At 45.3% G+C, this 18119-nt stretch overlaps 1 protein-coding gene across 3 annotated transcripts in view; it reads left to right on the top strand.

Annotated features, from left to right (window-relative positions):
• The first annotated feature begins 1302 nt into the window (after nucleotides 1-1302).
• LOC147305919 (uncharacterized) overlaps nucleotides 1303-18119 on the top strand; it is a 47655-nt gene continuing 30838 nt past the window's right edge. For all 3 annotated transcript variants that reach the window (XM_086276136.1, XM_086276133.1, XM_086276134.1), the window contains exon 1: nucleotides 1303-1681. The gene's annotated coding sequence lies outside the window, so the exon portion shown is untranslated. The remainder of the gene's footprint in view (nucleotides 1682-18119) is intronic.

Below are 18119 nucleotides of genomic sequence, written 5' to 3'. Positions count from 1 at the left end.
CAGTGGACAACAATAGGAAAAGATCTCAAAAGGACAAGGCCTGTCTGTCTTTGAAAAAGCGTCTTAGCCTGTCGCTTTTACTTCTCTTTCTTCTCCTTCTCTCCTTCTTTTTTCCTCACTGATTCTCTTCTCACACGTTTTTGGCGCTCAAACACACCAGTGAGGATTTTGTCCTGCAGCACTCAACAGAAGTCTTTTTCACTTTTATCAAAGGGCCAATTCATCATTTCTGAGACATGAGAGCAAAAGAAATTGAATCCATATAATTACAGCAGCCTGAAAGACTTGATTTCCCCCAAATTATTGTTCTTGCAACAGTAGTTTGCTCACACCAAAGGTTCGCAAATGATGTTATTATTCAGGCAGAAATGAGTATGTCAGCTAGGGGGGGTTAACAAAAACAACACCGGATATTTTTGCAGTGGTGCAACTGAAATACATTACAACCTAACTTTAAATCAAACGCGAAATGAGCTGCTCCCTTCAGCTCTGTGGGAGATTTGTCAACACGAACTAGCTTACACAGCTTCAAATTACAGCCACCGCCGGCTTTCCAACACGCATATGAATGTTTTCTTTATTTAGGCTATGCTCATAAAAGTTTAACGATATACAGTGCATGTGGCGATGGGGGCGCAGTCCCATCTGATTTTTTTCCTTTTCTTTGTTTGCTATTAAAGAGTTCAGAACTCGATAAACAAGGAATACAGAGGCTGCTATAAGGAACACGTCAATAACTGACAATACTTCGGAAAGGAAATATTTCTCCTCAGGATAATTTTTTGAGAAGTCGGTGTTACTCTAACTGCGGTCGCTTGGAGGCACTCTCTGTGAGGTCAGTCTTAATTGAATGGGTGCCTTCACAGGTGCGTCAATAGAGATTGAAGCCGGAAAAGAGGTGAAGAGGAACCCCTTCAAAATAAAAGTAATATATTTCGTGCTGGTTAGACTTCAGGGGAAATCACAAAGTTTTCCTAACCAGAGAAGAAATCAGCTTGAGTTTATGCTAAATCAACAGCAGATACTGCTAGAGAGAGATATCAGCCCCACAATCGATTCAGACCAATTTAAGACAAGAAAAGATGAAGAAGGAACTAAAAAGATTTTAATAATTTTATTTATTTATCATTTTGCAAGATGAAATCAAATTTAATCTACTATCTTTTTGGTGATTTCTACTTTACTATTAATGGGATTCTTCTTCAGTTTCCTTTCCCCAAAACTTTAGCTATAGTGTTTTATTTTGAAGTACGGTAACAGGAAGTAAGCGTGCCATCGCGTGTGTTTGACGCTATTTTCAGTCACATGGTGCTGTCCAACCGAGGGCTGCTGATGGAGCCAGATGAAAAAGACAGGAGGCGAACCCCTCCGGTTGCGCGTCAGCATCCCCTCAAATAGGAATCCGCTTCTGTCACTTCTGCCCTGCACACCGAGAGACGGACGAGAGCAACCCCGAAACAACACCTGAAGGAGAATTTTATTTGGCATGCAACGGGTTTGATTTTCTTCGTTGTATTTTTTTTCTTTTGTAATGCCAAAGAAGAAGAGTAAAGGGAGGCTGTGAGGAGGCTGAAGCCTTGCAAAGAATGATAGTGAGGATCAAGGCGCGCTGTCCCAGGAGAACTCATCTGAAAAGCTGGCCGTGAGAGACCGGGATGCTCCTCTAAGGCACCGGGGACGAGTGAGTACGACGCATCTGGTCTCCGTCGTTTTCATTTTTGCTTCCACTTTGGCGACATCTGGGCAGTTTTGGATAGTGTCCCTCCTTACCTCTGATTTATGCCGTAGCCACTACTCGATCCCACCTGTCTGATCAATGATTCACGGGCGTCTTTGTAAAGCGCGCATAACCGTGTCTTCACCGACGTGTGAAAGTTGCCCCTCATTTGCAAATGGTGCACTTTCAGCGGCAACTTAATGCACGCAGGCGTCAGGGGTTTGATGTCGTGCGGGTGATTGGGAGGTCGATCGTGCCCCTTTAAAGTTTTGATTAGCGGGGACGTGTTGCACACTGCGGCCACAGCGTCGGTGTTAGGCTAATTAATAAAGCCTTTGTGAGGGGCTCTCCTATCAAAGGCACTTATCATTAATCCACTGATGGCTCGGAGGGCGTGGGTTGCTGTACGTGATGTTAAGAGAAAGGCACCAGTCCCGCTCACACGCTCGGGCTGATTAATTATGGACTCAGAACTGATGAACTCGCTGACTATTAAGTGCCGAGGAGATGCGGGCTTGTCAAAAAGAACCAGTGGCTTTTCAGATCAGCTTAAAGTTGGATTGTCACAATTCAGTCGTGGCATTTGGGCTCTTTTTTTCTTCTTCTTTTTACTCAAAATACAGGTTCGGGCCGTTAAGACACGTGGTGTGTTAAATATAAGCTCGCCAGTTAGAAATGACATCATTTCATAACATCTGATTCACTCAGTAACCTGAAATAAGAGTGAAATCCTTGCTGTGCTGCTAAATGTGTGGGTGTGAGCAGAACTTCTGCAGCAGGCTCAGTGCATGTAGATGAGTGAATTGCACTTAACTATGCAATAAGGGTTCCCATCTCCTCTGTGTGTGTGTGTGTGTGTGTGTGTGTGTGTGTGTGTGTGTGTGTGTGTGTGTGTGTGTGTATTTCACCTCATTACACCCATTGTGTTGACTTAAGCAGGAGAGTCACCCCTGAGGCCCATTCTCCTGCCTTATTGAGGAGTGATGCCCTGAATTTCACCATGCTCGCCCTGATTACAGACGAGGGAGAGGCTTTTCAGCTTACGTGTTAAATTCACGGCCTGTTATTTCGACTGAAGCATCATGCATGAGTGTGACGTATATTTCCTGCCGCAGATATGCCAGTGCATTACACAATCACCACAATGAAGAAGTACCCCCCTCAAAACAAGTGCTTTGTTTTTGAGAGGTGCTTAACTCTTGCACGTAATAGATTTCCAATTTGCTACGGAGCTCCGGCTTTGGTCCGAGTCTTCAGCAATTATATTTTGCAGCCTGCCCACGCATGCTTTGTACAGGAGCCCCACTATTCCTGGTTGTTCTACAAACTGACCAAAAAAAAACCCTCTCTCCCTTCCAGCCCGTGTGCTGCATTTCTCCTGAGGCATTTTCAATATTCTCCCTGTGTATGTATTAAACATCAAGCTTGTCGAACTGCGAGCGCGGGGCCGAGCACTTTAAGGCAGAGTTAGCCTTCTGTTGAGGGTGACAGAACAGTCAGATGGCCCCCACAGGGCAGAGAACAATTCCTGCTGCTGATGCACCCAAGGCGACAGGACTGGAGCGCTCTTTCCTCCTCCCTTTTCTTTCATCCAACCTACATCCCATCATCCCTTCCCACCTTCATCTCAGAGAAATGGAAAAAAAAAATGAAAAAGGGGGGGAAAAAAGAGTCTCACTGGTTCTCTTGCACACCTGCACCACGGCGTCTCTTCTCTTTCCGTTTTCCTTGCGCTTCGACATATGAAACATTTACACCCTCCTTTATAAACACACATGCAGACGTGTGCCTCAGGACTAATATTTATGAGTGGCTGCTTAGGTCGTAAATCAGACCTGTTCTCACACACAGCACAGCTCTACTTCACATGTAATACCTACAATCACGTTTTTTAGCATTTTGTCATAATTACATACCCTGCTGTTCTCTACAACACACACATTTATTGATTTATTTGCAGTCAAATGCATTTGTTCTCTTATAAAGTCTCATTTTTATGAGTGTTAAACTGTGTTTGAGTAGAATTTATGTCATAAAGATGATTATGTAAAGGACTGTATTATGTTCAGAGGTGTTTAAAAAAGTACAAACACTTCTCACTATCATGCACCGCATCTTTATCTGCGATCTGTCAACAGCCTCTCAGTACTACAAACTTAAAATGTTATAGAAGAATTAAACTGCAGCGCTTTGTCATATACATGCAGTCAGTGTGTCATAAAGGTAGTATTAGTCACTTACACGTATACATTTGCTCATAAAGTCAGGCTGTTTTGTCACACTGTGAGATCAGTCTGATTTGTTGCACAAGCATGACCTTAAACTCACTAAATGCTCACGTAACTGCTTGCCAGCTGGGTAAATTAGCATGCTTAGAAAAGAGATACTGCAAGGCTGTACTGGAAGAGAAAAATCATCTTTGTATAAAATGTTGCTATTCTTGGTGAACAACTTGAACTTAGTGAATTTTTAAGTTCTTCTGCGGTTGGTTTGAAATCTTCTCTGAAACGTAAAGATAGCCAGAAGATACGATTTCTTTCCAAAAAGGCTGCGAGCCAATCAGAAACTGAGAATCTCAACAGCTTCTCTGTTCAGAGAAACTACCCCCTGTTTCAAATAAATGCTCTGCACACTGACACAGATGTAAAGTGCCTATTCACTGTCATTTTTTTTCTTCTGGTACAATCGTACTGACTCATAATATTCATGCAAACAATTATACAACAGTTATAGTCTTTCATTTATAATCTTCCCCACACACTGATGTGTGCCTACATGCTAGCTTTTAGCAGATATCCTTCTGATCCCACTCACAGTATCATGCTCTCTTTTAAAAAGATTTTTTTTAAATCATGCAAACTACCATTCAGTTATGCATACATGATAAAAAGAGGGATATGTTGCCCCGACTTTAAGTAAGAATGATAATGTTTAGAAGAAAAGCCACACAAATCTTCCTTTTTAAAATATGTTTGAACCAAGTGCAATTTTTGTGTCCAATTTCAACTTCTCTCTTTTGTGGTTTGTTTGTTTTTTCTCTAAGTGTGATTTGCCAATGCTAACTTTTGTCAGTTTTGATTTTCTTTAAAAGAACTACAACTGACAGCGTACAGAATCAAAAATCAACTTTTCATTTTTGTGCACTTTTTTTCATAAGAAACAAAGGTGAAGGTGATTTAAGTGTCTCATTAGGTTAGTTGTTAGGTGGTGTTCCTCTGCAATTTAAGTGAAGTTTGTGCCCTCCTCACTCACAGTGAAGAACTTGCTAACAGCCACACCATGGCGACATGTTGGTGTATGGCTGTGAGTGTGCCGGTGACCATTGTGTGCATGTTGCACATCCATGAAATGGGTTGACTCATAATCTGACAAATGTGAGACTGACGCTAAGAACGCTGATTACACTGATCCCAAATCCAACAACGGCTAACTTGATTAGCTAACTAATGTTAGATCTATGTCAACTCTGTTCTTCAAACTGCAGCAATACTGACTCATCCAGATTCAAAATACATTGCACGCTCTGAAGTGATTTGTGAAACCAACACTTTGCAGTTGCAAACTGTGCTTGTAGCAATGGAACAACACAACTGACTTTACAAAGCAGATTACTTTTTGGGTTACATGTTGCCGCTACAGAGTTTTCCCATCAGGATTCTTTATTATTATTTATTTTCCTTTTTTGTCTTTCTGTTATAATCTCTCTGGCAGAGACCCTCGGCAGCACGTAGTTGTTGAGAGCTTTGAAAATGTAAGCCATTGTCAGTGGCTTTTGGTTTGCTTGTTAAGCGTGATGGTAACTTTACAGATCACAGCGTTAATGGTCCATGAATCCTCAAAGTGTGCATGTGCATACACATGCAAGCATGTCAGCTGTGTGCCTAATAGCTCAGGGATCAAGGGGCTGTAGATTGGCCAGTCAGCCAGACAGATGTGCCCTAGCCTTGACTTGTAGTGCAGGGCTTCAAACTGGCCTGCCACCCAGCATTAGTGCCACGGATCTGTTACCAAAGGGCACCAAAAGTTACTCTCAGCATAAAATGCTCTAAATTATTAATTCTGTTGTATAAGGCAGTAAATGGCATTGCAGTGGCCATTCAAGGATAACATATTCAATAGATACATATAATGTGCATTCTAACAAATTTATATCAGATAAAATTACCATACCACAGATCAATACAGTGACTGCACAGCACTTCTCTTACTATTTGCTTAGCCTAATTAAAAAAACAAAACAAAAACAGGTTCGTTGGGCCTTCATCATTTTCACCATATTTTCCATGAAAAAAGCCTCGGAAGTGGTTACCACGGCTCATCCCCTGAGTCATCACTTGACGCAATTAACTAACAATTATGCAGGATCCTCCCGACTAATTGTCGAGTGCATGGAATGTTTAGTGTCCATTGTCTCGCTGTGCACTAAATATATTTCAGGCTTAGCGTGGCAAAAGCTTGCCATTAGAGTCTGAGCACGGTAATTCATACAGTAAGTATTGATTCATGTCTCAGCGGCACTACAGCATAATGTCCCTGAAAACAAACGCGAACAATAAATAAAGTAAAGAAATGGCAGTGATTTACATAGTTATGCTTTTAACTCCCCATTATGTCTATTTGTAATGCACTTATAATCCAAACGACATAAAATAATGTACTTAGAACATTTTAGCTTTACTATTACATGTAAGTAATGTACTACAGCCTCTTCTGCTGAACGTGACCTGAGAGAAGTTATTCTCCTCTTTTGAACCTTGAATCAGAATCAGAAAGACTTTATTTATCCCCAAGGGGCAATTAACAAACAACAGAGCAGCATGACGTTGAAGATAAGCACAATAAGAACAGGCAATAAGAGTGAAATAATGAATATACAGTATATACAGTTTTAAAATTAAAGTGACTGAAAGGTGAATAAATAACTGTAAGTGACTAAAAGTGAATAAAGTGTCGGTAGTATAAGAAGAGTGTAGTTTATGTTTATGGGTGTGGGAAATGGCCTTATCGGCTGGAGTTAAAAAGCAGAGTGGCTTTGGGGACAAAGGTGGCTCTCCTCCTCTCAGTCTTGCAGGAAATGCAGCGTCGCCCAGAGGGGAGCCATTAGAATGCAGGGTGAAGAATGTGAGATGGGTCGTAGATGATTTTGGCTGCCTGTCTAAGGGCCTGTTGGCTGAAAACCTGTGCCAGAGTTCTGACAGGCAGGCCAATGATTTTAGAGCACACTGATGGAGTGTGCTGCAGTCTGTTCCTGTTCTGAAGGCTGGGGGAGTGGAACCAGCAGGTGATGGAGAAGACCATGATGCTTTCCAGGAAGGCATAGTAAAACGTCATCATGATGGGTGTGCTGACTCCAAAGGAGTTGAGTTTCCTAAGGAGGTATAGCCGTTGGTGGCACCTCCTGAGAATCTCCTCTGTGTTGGCAGAGAATTTAAGGAGGTTGTCAAAGATGGTTCCCAGGTATTTGTACTCCTCAACTACCTCCACTGGTTTCCCGTGGATGGTGGTGGTGACTGAAGCGGCCAGATCCCTCTGCCTACTGGAGAAGGTCACCACCATCTCTTTGTTTTGCTCACGTTCAGTTCAAGTTTGGAGCTGTCACACCACTCTACAAACTCCTGAAGAGCAGGCCCGTGGTGTTGTGAGGGGCCTGACAGCAGTGACAGGAGAACTGTGTCGTCAGCATATTTAACCAGGTGACAGTTGGGCTGTGTGGATCTGCAGTCATCAGTGTAGAGGATGAAGAGCAGGGGGGAGAGCACACAGCCCTGGGGGGAGCCAGCTTTTGGGCTTTATTTTATTCAGCATTACTTCTTGAAGTAAGCAACCTCATCCAGTAATTTGATGAAAAGCTGAAGAAAATGACCCTACTGTAATAAAATGCTGCAGTTTTTACATGTCAGGTTATTTAGGCAGAGGAAACTGTAGTAGACACATGAATCTTCTCGCATTAAACTTCCTATTAGCCGGTTTTAGAAAGTCTGAAACCCTTTAAGTCTCAACTGCAGGCATAGTTGTCAAATTATGCTTTGAGGAAATATTCCTTCCATCTTTAGCTCATACTCAGCATTGCCACTGCATGTGATCCATTATTTCTTTGGTAGGGTTGCATGAAGGCGAACAAAATGCGCTTGTGTGTTGGTTTTTTTCCCCGTTGTGGGAACCACAAGTTAACTCATAACCTAGTTCATGTTTCAATGCAAACACGATAAATCACCCACAATAACGATAATGTGATAATGCAACCGTACAGTTCTTTGATACGTGTCACGTAGCAGGACAGTTATTTACAGTAGATCGAATCTATCTGTGGAAATGAGGGAGAATAAAATAACCATAAAGGTAAAAACTGGTAATTTTGTTTGATTTATTGTATTGTGTAATATTGTTTAATTAATTAGCTCTCTGAGTCACTTTGTCCAGCTGTCTGTGAAATGTCCCCTGTGAGTTTCTTCGTCATCTTTCATTCAGTAAGCTCCACCACAAGAACTCATGAAGTAGTAATTCCAGAAAATTAAATTTGGGAATCCACTCAGGACCTCTTAATGGTTTAAAAAATAGTTATTAAAATATTTGGCACTGGTGTAGACCAGACCACTGTATCACATGGAAAGAAGTGCTATATCGGGTTACATAGTTTGTCCCAATCCTAATCATCACCAAAGTCCTTTCTCTTCAGAGTGCCAGACGTGTGTAGGTGCCATTTTTGCCCTACTTTGTACTTGAGTCACGAGTGACTGAGCCTTTTTATTTCTTTAGAAAAAGGGGGGGAAAAAATGAATGCATCGTAAACCAGTTGCTCAGTTTGCACAATGTGAATCCACAGAATTCATAACTGTGTGATGCATTACAGGTGCAACTTGAGAAGGTGGATTTTTTTCTGATTAGTCAGATCGCTAAATGAGTCTTTGAGACTTCTAAAATTACCTAAGTAGAGGTGATTTCTGATAAACTCTGTCTGTATTTTCAGACTTTTTTCTTTTCTTTCTTATAATTTAGAAAATGTGGTGTGTCTAAGCATGTCCAGGGGTTGCAGAAAAATCTCTTCAGTTGTTGTGGCCAAAATTGTGAGTAACCATAGAATGTCAGTAAACAAATAAAAATAAAATAAATAGCTGCATGTGATGTCTTGCACAAATGTCCCCTTTTTGTGCGTGAACCGATTTACCATTTGCGACATTTGTGTAGTCACAAAGTGCGAAGTGTGCAAAGTTCCTATTTTTAAATAAAAAGTGAATCTTTTTAGTTTCATTTGCCTAAGGAAATTTGACTTGGCTCGACCTTTTCCAGCACTCCCGACAGCGTTCTGCTGTCTGCAGTGTTGCTCCTCTGAATGTTCAGGGCCACACTGAAAAAGCCTTACAGCTACAGTACAACAAGTACCCTGTTTCCATGCTGATAAAAGAGGGAGGAGAGTTTTTCATTCTTAAAGTTAGAGTTTCTGACTTCTTGTGGGTGGAGAAGTGTTTATACTGTAAGTTTAATCTGCACAAACAGAGCATATCTTCTTGATCTCATTAGCGAGGATGGGATGCTCTTCTTTAGCTTGCCTCTTGTTTTGTACTGCTGTAAATAACAAAAGAAATACTCCCTACTCTTGGTTCAAGAAAAGAGTGTTACATATGCATTTTCCATGATCAGATTTAGGCTGAGCTAAAGCCATCGTCTATATAGTTACAGAGGTGTTGCATCAGGTGTTTTACTTAAGCTTAATACCGGCATCTGTGCGAGAGACCTCTAGATTGGCTTTGGCTGCAAATAAATCACATTTGCTACCACCATCTAGCAAACATACATGGAGTTAGTTATTGGAGACATTTTTAAGTGTTTATTGATTGCAATGAATATCTGTTTGTGAGTGGACGTCAGGAAAAAAATGTACAAGAGGAAACGAGCTAAAAGTTCTTTATTGTCTTTTGAGTGCAGCTATATCTTCCCATTGAATGTATTAGATTTGATGCTATTATACCAGCCATCTGTCTCTGTACTTCCACTTATGTCGTATGCATGTTTGTTATATGTTTGTTCTCACTGGCGACTCACACTCATGCGTCAATTTGAATGTGAGGTGTTCCTCTGCCGTAAGTCTCTTTCTGTTAGAGACGCAGACAGTGGGAGCACAGTGTGCACTGGTGGGCGAGTTCACCTTTGCAACAGTAGCTGTTTATTGATTCCTCTGACAGTCACACAGGTGTTAGCGATGGAAGATCAGCCTCTGCACTCAGAGAACACGGTGACAGTGGGGCATTCATGCTGACTTCCCTGTTTATTTATTCATTAACAGGCGGTTTGCTCCTCAGCTCCACCTCAGAGGACTATTTTCACCCGTTTCACCTCCTGAGGTTTTAGATAGTGGCACATCAGGCACCACATCTGTCACACATGCACACGCATGCACAGTAGCGTCAGCTTCACCCTGTGCTTACCATGAATGAGTGAGCCTGTGGGGGACAGTGAAAGCCAGAGGAAGAATGAAGGGTGGAGTCGAGGGCTCCGCGGACCATGGCAAGACAGATCCTTTATTGATTGGTTTAGTAAGAGAATCCTCAGGCTTTTAGTGGGGCTGCTTAATAAGAGTGGCTTGTGGAAAGAGAGATCACATCATCTGAACTCCACTCCAGAGGCTGCCTCTGGCTTTAAAGAATAGTTCACAGCAAAATCAAAACATAAACAAGAGGGGGGCTAATCCGTTTAAATAATGGTTTTCGGCACTCCACAACTTTCAGGATTCAGAGGTATCTCGTTACACAAGAGCTCACATCAGAGTCGTTTACTTGCACTTTCTCCCTGAGGTCAGTTCAGGTTTTCAAACATGCAATATAATGGCCCAAAAAAACTTTTGACACATGGCCAGATGAGTACCCTGTCACAAGCGCGTCCATACATCCGATTCAAAACCTAAAAGGTAGAATTTATGTATCTACCTATCACATAGTACATAGCAGGATCACACAAAACGAAACTTGAGATCTTGCGTTGGGTTTGTGCGCCTGTCACAGCGGGGATGGTGTGGTTTTTTGTGCACTGACGTCTCTTTTTCTTTTTTCCTTTTTTGCTGCACGCTCCCCTATCTGCCTATCTTGGTGTTAAGTCAAGTGCCTGGCTTCAGAGAAACTCTGAGCTATTTAAGGAGGCAGCACATTGTGCTAAGCGAGGAAGTAAAGTGACACAACTGGGGTTGAGATTTCTTGGTGTCTGAAAACCTTGAAAATATCTTTATTTAGTACTCTGCTCCCCCGACACCTTGCAGATTGCACCTAGCTACCATCAGATAATGAGTAGCTATGGAAGCAAGCAGCACATCAAAGCCGGAAGATAAACAACGCATTACTGACAATAGTTCTTTTACATTTTATTGCAAAATGACATTTCTAATCAGAAAGCCTCTTATTGCTATCTTTAGGTCATTTTAATTTTTGAGCAAGTGCTAACAAAAAAAATAGTAATCATCATTTTGACAATTCAATTTATAGATAATTTAATGTCAGGACTGATACAGACTAATGTGACTCCAGTGAATGTAGAACATGTAATATGGTGCGTATATTATTGAAAGAAGGGCTGGGACTATTTTGGGCTGTTTTTGATGATTTAATTTTATTATTTATGTATTCACCTCCACATGAAAGAGCGCTTAGGTCCCATGCGGTTTGTCTTTTTCTCGCTCATGCACACTTTTTCATGCAAACACATGCACAAATCCATATTTATTTAGTTATTTGCTACCATTTGTGCAACTACCATCACCCTTTTTTATATATATATGTGTGTGTGTGTGTGTGTGTGTGTGTGTGTGTGTGTGTGTGTGTGTGTGTGTGTGTGTGTATATACACATATCCACATACGTCTGCCCTTTTGCAACCAAGCTGGTGCAGTTCATTTCAGTGTAAAGAGACACATTTGTGTGCTGATACAGTCTGGTGGGTTTTTTCATGTGCTTGGACTTGTTTAATTAAAGCACCTGCTGTTTGTCCCCTTCATTCACCCATTTGATCGATAGCAGGCTGGCTCTGTCAGTGTGGTAGCTGTAATGGAATCTTTGCTAACCCAATTAGCAGTGCCCCTGCACTATATTAACCCTATTTACATCGGTACACATACATCTCCCTGACATGAAGCATGCAAGGCCATGCAGCTGGTCAGACATTCAGCGAAATGAAGTCAAGTGCATAGAACATTTCATATAACAGGTTTAGACCTAATGTCCTTATCACTACTCATACCCTTTGGTTCTTCCATAGCGAGCATTAATGGTTGTAAAATATTAATGGCCTGTAATGTCTGTTCCTTTGTTGTTGTTGTTGTTTTTTTTTTTATTCAAATAAATTAAGTATTGGATAATTCAGGAAATAGGACTTGAATAGGATGTTTGGTACTTTTCCAAAGTCATTTCTGTTCATGAATGTTATCAATACCTATACTGTTTTTTCTATATACAGAAGCATTGTGACGTCTCCAGTTATGTGTTTTTTTCTTGTTGTTTTTGTGTTTTGTTTTTCTGCTGGCGACCATTAGTAAGTCGATGATTCCACAGCAAAAACGGCTGGTTCATTATGATGATGTTTGTTTATCCCGTGCTTATGTTAAAAATGCGTATTTTTATTGAACTTTTCTCAGCTAATGCTTTTCATCATGCTCAAAAATTCACTGCAAGTGGAGCTATACATATGATGTCAGCCATCATTGTCTCCTACTGTTAGATGCTTATATAAGCATATTCTGTTTATTTCACTTTTCATTATTTATTTATCTGCTATTATTTGTGCCAATAAAACAAAGAGTTATAACAACATATATGAAAAAACAACTGTTATGACGTTTTTTAGCTCTCATCGTGCTGTGTTTGAACATTATAAAACATTGCCATTAGCAGGTTTAATACATTATACTGTATATTTATGCTACAGAAGTTCATCTGTTTGGCTCTCATTTCGCTTGTTTTTGTACTGTTTAGTTTAATTAATAATTAAAATGATTAAAATACTCTTGCTGGCCACTTCATTAGGTACACCTGCTCATCCACTTGTTAACCCTAATGTCTAATCAGCGGCAGCAACTCAATGCACTTAGGAATGTAGACATGGTCAAGATGATTTGCTGAGGTTTCAGAGCGGAGAAGAAAGATTTAGGTGAATTTATGTGATGGCTGTTGGTACCAGTCTGGTTGGTCTGAGTATTTCAGAAACTGCTGATCTACTGGGATTTTCACACACAACCATCTCTAGGATTTACAGAGTATGCTCTGAATAAGAGAAAATATCCAGTGAGTGTCAGTTCTCTGGGAGAAAATGCCTTGTTGATGCCAGAGGCCAGAGGACAACAGGCAGACTGTTTCGAGCTGATAGGAAGGCAACAGAAACTATTGGCTTCTCTTCACTGGCTCCTAGACTCTAACTCAAAATCCTTCTGATCACATACAAGGTCTTGAATAGTCAGGCCCCATCTTATCTTAAAGACCTCGTAGAACCACATCACCCCAATAGAGCTCTTCGCTCTCAGACTACTGGCTTACCTGTGGTTTCTAGGCTATTTAAAACTAGAGTGGGAGGCAGATGTTTCAGGCCCCTCTTCTGTGGCGCAACCTTCCGGAGACAGACACCCTCTCTACTTTTAAGATTAGGCTTAAAACTTTTCTTTTTGATGATGGTTGATACACCACTCTGCATTTATTCATTAGTTATTATTAATCTCTGGCCTGTCATCCTCCCCTCACCCTAACTTGTCGCAGCAGTCCCTGAGCCTGGTTCTACCAGAGGTTTCTTCCTGTTAAAAGGGAGTTTTTCCTTCCCACATGTCACTAAAGCACTTGCTCATAGGGGGCATCTAACTGTTGGGGTTTTCTCTGTTTTCTGTGTATTATTGTAGGCAACAGCACCTTGTGGAAACAGTTTTTGTTAAATGGAGCTGAACTGAATAACCGTTCATTACAGCCAAGGGATGTAGAATGTTACTGTATCTCTAAATACACATTGTGTTAAACATTGTTAATAACCATTTCACTTCCTTTATGACTATAGTGTGCACATCTTCTGATGGTTGGTTGGAAACATGGCAAGAAGTTCACTGTACTCAAATGGCCTCCAGGGTTTGGGGGCAAAAGGGGGTCCAACCTAGTACTACAGGGAGTGCAGAATTATTAGGCAAGTTGTATTTTTGAGGAATAATTTTATTATTGAACAACAACCATGTTCTCAATGAACCCAAAAAACTCATTAATATCAAAGCTGAATGTTTTTGGAAGTAGTTTCTAGTTTGTTTTTAGTTTTAGCTATTTTAGGGGGATATCTGTGTGTGCAGGTGACTATTACTGTGCATAATTATTAGGCAACTTAACAAAAAACAAATATATACCCATTTCAATTATTTATTTTTACCAGTGAAACCAATATAACATCTCCACATTCACAAATATACATTTCTGACATTCAAAAACAAAACAAAAACAAATCAGCGACCAATATAGCCACCTTTCTTTGCAAGGACACTCAAAAGCCTGCCATCCATGGATTCTGTCTGTCATGGATCGCTGTGTGGCAGGCAGGAGGAGGACCCAAACGCAAAACTCACAGACACGGGGATGAACTCAAAATCACAGCTTTAATGCTGGAATGGCAGAACATAGGAAATACAAAACTAAACTGGGAAAAGTAAACTAACATACGCAGAGAGACACAGGGAGATCCACACAACATGAGGGAGAACACGACGCCGAACAGAGGGAGACTCAGACAGAAATACACAGAGGGAAAACGAGGAAAGTGGGCACACACGGGGAACACAGGTGACACTGATAATCATAACGAGACAGGGCGGGGTGAACTGAACATGACATGTAGAGGCACAGAGGTTCCGACAGGAGGAGAGAGAGCACGGGGAAAACACAGACATAACGGGCTGGGGAAACATGAAACAACCACAAAGGGAGACGAGGGCTCATCAATACATAGAGGGCACACAGGGGGGAGAGAGCCATGAAGGGAAAAACACTTAGGGAACAACACAACAGGGCAACTCAGAAGACATGGCCTAAATAAGGAACGAAATACGAGAATACAAAGAACTAAGAATACTGGGCCCACATGGCCCAGGACCATGACACCACCCCCCCCCTAAAGGGCTGGCTCCCGACAGCCCAAACCCGAGAAACAAAAACAAAAACAGAAAACAACCCACCCAGGGCGGGAGGCGGGGGACCAGGACGGAGGGACCAGAACGGGAAACAAAATAAACAACAGAAAACACGGGAGCACACGACCATAGTCAAAATAAAGTTCAGGGGGCCGACCCAGAGCCCACGGGAACAAGAGTTCACGGGTCACACGGTCGGGGGGCCGACCAGGCGGGTGGCACAGGTGGCAGAGCTGGTCCGGAGGCCGGCCGCGCGGAAGGCAGCGGCGGCGGCGAAGGAGACGACGGAGCAGTTCAGGGGGCCGGCCGCGCGGAAGGCAGCGGCGGAGGAGACGACGGAGCAGTTCAGGGGGCCGGCCGCGCGGAAGGCAGCGGCGGCTCTCCAGTGTCAGGCGTGCTGGCCATGGCCCGGTGGGCACAGGACCAGACGAAGCACAGGCCGAAGCCGCGGCAGACGAGGCACAGGCCGGAGCCGCGGCGGGCGAGGCTGCAGCAGACGAAGGCTCGGAGGCTGCAGCAGACGAAGGCTCGGAGGCTGCAGCAGACGAAGGCTCGGAGGCTGCCGCTGACGAAGGCTCTGAGGCTGCAGCTGACGAAGGCTCTGAGGCTGCAGCTGACGAAGGCTCTGAGGCTGGACCAGGCGAAGGCTCTGAGGCTGGACCAGGCGAAGGCTCTGAGGCTGGACCAGGCGTAGCAGAAGGTGGCTGGATGGGCTCCTCGGGCCCTCCAGCTGATGTGGCATGGTGCTGAACGGGCCCCTCGGACCCTCCAGCGGAGACAGGAGGCTGAACGGGCCCCTCGGACCCTCCAGCGGAGACAGGAGGCTGAACGGGCCCCTCGGACCCTCCAGCTGACGTGGCATGAGGCTGGTGCGGTTCTCCTGAACCCCCAGCTGACGAGGAAGGTTGCTGAACGGGCCCCTCGGACCCTCCAGCGGAGACAGGAGGCTGAACGGGCCCCTCGGACCCTCCAGCTGACGAGGTAGATGGCGGCGTGGGAGCCGCGGAGTCCTGGATGAGCTCATCCGAGCTCCCAGCAGGAGCTGATGCAGAGCCAGAGAGATTTGAGACCCCTGGCTGGATGTTAAGCTGACCAGCGGACCGTACTGCTATCGGGGACTGGGCTACAGGAGCTACTGGGGCCTGCGCTACAGGCGGCACTGGAGCTACTGGGACCTGCGCTACAGGCGGCACTGGAGCTACTGGGGCCTGCGCTACAGGCGGCACTGGAGCTACTGGGGCCTGCGCTACAGGCGGCACTGGAGCTACTGGGGCCTGCGCTACAGGCGGCACTGGAGCTACTGGGGCCTGCGCTACAGGCGGCACTGGAGCTACTGGGGCCTGCGCTACAGGCGGCACTGGAGCTACTGGGGCCTGCGCTACAGGCGGCACTGGAGCTACTGGGGCCTGCGCTACTGGCGGCACTGGAGCTACTGGGGCCTGCGCTACTGGCGGCACTGGAGCTACTGGGGCCTGCGCTACAGGCGGCACTGGAGCTACTGGGGCCTGCGCTACTGGCGGCACTGGAGCTACTGGGGCCTGCGCTACAGGCGGCACTGGAGCTACTGGGGCCTGCGCTACAGGCGGCACTGGAGCTACTGGGGCCTGCGCTACAGGCGGCACTGGAGCTACTGGGGCCTGCGCTACAGGTGGCACTGGAGCTACTGGAGACTGAACCGGGGGTGACACTGGAGCTACTGGAGACTGAACCGGGGGTGACACTGGAGCTACTGGAGACTGAACCGGGGGTGACACTGGAGCTACTGGAGACTGAACTGGGGGTGACACTGGAGACCCAGGTGACACTGGTGTACTGGGGTGAAGGCAGCGAGGATGCAGTCTCTCTCTTAAGGGAGGATCGAATGATTTAGCGATAAATCTTGACGGGAAAAGATGCCGATGCTGAAAATACCAGGCAGCGGGGGCTTCCAGGAGGGTAGCTGACTGAGCTGTGAAGGGCTGCGAGGGAGCTAACTGAACTGAGGGTGGCTGCGAGGGAGCTAACTGAACTGAGGGTGGCTGCGAGGGAGCTAACTGAACTGAGGGTGGCTGCGAGGGAGCTAACTGAACTGAGGGTGGCTGCGAGGGAGCTAACTGAACTGAGGGTGGCTGCGAGGGAGCTAACTGAACTGAGGGTGGCTGCGAGGGTGCTAACTGAACTGCTGGTAGCTGCACAGGCGATAAGCAGCTCGCTTTGACATCCGCCACACAAGACACAGCTCCTGAATGAACAGTCATAATGTCTGGAAAAGACACAGAGTCCTCACTCACCACAGCAGGTAAATTAGGAGTCCGAATGTCCGGCTGTGGGGTGGTGCGACGGCGGCGTGAACGCCGTTCCTTCTTGACTGCAGCTCCCGATGAACCAGACAACGGCGCTTCATGCGCGCCGGGCGGCGTCGCAGAGGCTGGTGAACTGGGTGCTGATGGAGCGGTAGATGAGAGTTCCTGGAAGCTCAGGGGACCCCCGAGAGCCAGGCGGGTTCCCCGGAAGATCTCCTCATAGTCAGGAGCTAGCCACGGCTTCCACCGGAGCTCTTCATCCAGTTGATCGCATGCTGCACGCTGCCGCTCCTCCAGGTCGAAATCCATGACCTCCCCCGCATCCTCGTGTGGCTCGTTGGAGGGCGAAACATGCCGTAGCGCTGGGCGACGGCGACGCGAACGCCGCTTCCTCTTTGAGGTGGTCGTGGATGAAACTTCGATTTCTGTGGCGACCGGCTCCTCGTCTTCTGACCACATCCGTGCCAGATAGGAAGCGGAAGACGGGTAGGTCGGTCGAGGCGGTGAGGGTGAACGACTGAGCTGCGACAGCGAAGTGGAAACCGGCGAGTAGAGGGACGGCGCCAGCGTAGAGGAGTGTGGTGCCGTGGCGAACCTCAGCGTGCCGACTTGTATGCTCACAGCAGGCGGAGGGGAGGCTGCGCGGCCACGGGGCTGTGGTGACGCAGTCCGCACACCGGACCGCTGATGCTGCCGAGGGCAGGCTGGGAGGATGGTGCGGAGGAAGTCCGAGATCAGAGGGGGTAGCGCCTCCCATAACCAGGGAAAAACCGTGACGCTTGTCCCCAACGAGGAAAGTAACTCCTCCCTCTCCTCCTCACTAGAGCTTCGGCTCCACTGGTAGCATAACGACTCCACCGCTTGTATTACGTCTCTGCCAGGAGTCGCTGGGTCCATATCGTGGTCGTGTTCTTCTGTCATGGATCGCTGTGTGGCAGGCAGGAGGAGGACCCAAACGCAAAACTCACAGACACGGGGATGAACTCAAAATCACA

This window comes from Aulonocara sp. 'chitande type north' Nkhata Bay, linkage group LG20, assembly GCF_057382095.1.
Source record: "Aulonocara sp. 'chitande type north' Nkhata Bay isolate Kocher_YH1m ecotype deep benthic linkage group LG20, A_spYH_male_GT1.1, whole genome shotgun sequence".
Classification (NCBI taxonomy): Eukaryota; Metazoa; Chordata; class Actinopteri; order Cichliformes; family Cichlidae; genus Aulonocara; species Aulonocara sp. 'chitande type north' Nkhata Bay.
The sequence above is the reverse complement of the archived record's forward strand: the minus strand, read 5'-3'. Positions and strand labels throughout refer to the sequence as shown.